The following is a 1,251-nucleotide window of genomic DNA, read 5'->3' on the forward strand; positions in this document are numbered from 1 at the left end:
GGGCCTCTCGTCGGGGCGAGCGTAAGTCGGCAAGCAGACGTGGGAAGAGGCTTCTTACCGGTGACACTCCCTTCGTGAGAGAGGCAGGTACTCGCCCCGCACCCCGGTCCAAATCTGCTCGGTCCGGCCGTCGTCGGCCCTAGCCGAAGGCCGCTCCCGCGAAGCCAGGCGATCCGAACCGAGGATCCGCGCGAGCCTTCTCCAAGCCCTCTGCCGGGCGCTGGTGTTGAAAGCGTAGCGGACCCTGTTCGCCGGAGCGATAGGAGCGGAGCACCGGTCCCGCAGGGTTGAAAGCTGGGTAGCAGCGCCGTAGCTTCCCTCCCAGCCTTCCCCCGGACCTGGCGCCCGATCCCCTCCGCTCCTCTGTGCGTTGGCGGGCGGCGCTGCATGGGTACGTCGCGACGGCTCCTATCGTCTCTCTCGCTTAACAGTGTGGAGAGGTGGTGGTGGAGCCGTCCGACACTCGAGGTGCTGAAGTTGAGCGTCCAATGCTTTCCTTCTATGCGCAGCCTACAGGAGCTGTCCGAGCTTCGGAGGTGCTGATGGAGGTGAGAGTCGAGCGCCACTTCTTGGCTGAACTGAGTGGGGAAAGCCAGCGGCTGCGAGAGGGAGGGGAAGGGAAGGCTTTTTCGGGTCCTTGGAAGGGACCGAGAGCATCTTTCTTGCCCCCCTGCCCTAAGCTCCATCCAATGTTGTCTGCGAGGTCTTCTCCGGCGGCGGAGAAGCGCTGCGGTAGCAGCAGCAGCAACGAGCGTTCCCATTAGCTCACGGAGCCTGACTCCAAGAGTCTACCCCTCAGAGCTCGGCTACCTGGTTGATCCTGCCAGTAGTATATGCTTGTTTTAAAGATTAAGCCATGCATGTCTAAGTACTGACTATTCTTTACGGTGAAACTGCGAATGGCTCATTAAATCAGTTATGGTTCCTTTGATCGTTCCGCATTGATGATGTGCTACTCGGATAACTGTGGCAATTCTAGAGCTAATACGTGCCCAAGAGCGCTGCCCTCCAGGAAGGCGTGCATTTATCAGACTTAAAACCAATCCGGGGAGCCCTGGTCCGCGGCGGGTCTCCGGGCCCGCTGCGGCGCCAGCCCCGTCCTAGACTTGGCGACTCTAGGTGACCTCGGGCCGATCGCACGTCCTCCGTGACGGCGACGATCTATTCAGGTTTCTGCCCTATCAACTGTCGATGGTATCTAACCCGCCTACCATGGTGACAACGGGTGACGGGGAATTAGGGTTCGGTTCC

The 1,251-nt window shown here is 60.3% G+C and overlaps 1 non-coding gene across 1 annotated transcript in view; it reads left to right on the forward strand.

Moving 5' to 3' along the window:
• The first annotated feature begins 807 nt into the window (after positions 1-807).
• LOC140111680 (18S ribosomal RNA) overlaps positions 808-1,251 on the forward strand; it is a 1,884-nt gene continuing 1,440 nt past the window's right edge. The window contains exon 1 of the ribosomal RNA XR_011852189.1: positions 808-1,251. This exon is cut by the window's right edge and continues 1,440 nt beyond it. This is a non-coding gene — a ribosomal RNA (18S ribosomal RNA).

The sequence above is a fragment of the Engystomops pustulosus genome, unplaced genomic scaffold, assembly GCF_040894005.1.
Source record: "Engystomops pustulosus unplaced genomic scaffold, aEngPut4.maternal MAT_SCAFFOLD_543, whole genome shotgun sequence".
NCBI classification, from domain to species: Eukaryota; Metazoa; Chordata; class Amphibia; order Anura; family Leptodactylidae; genus Engystomops; species Engystomops pustulosus.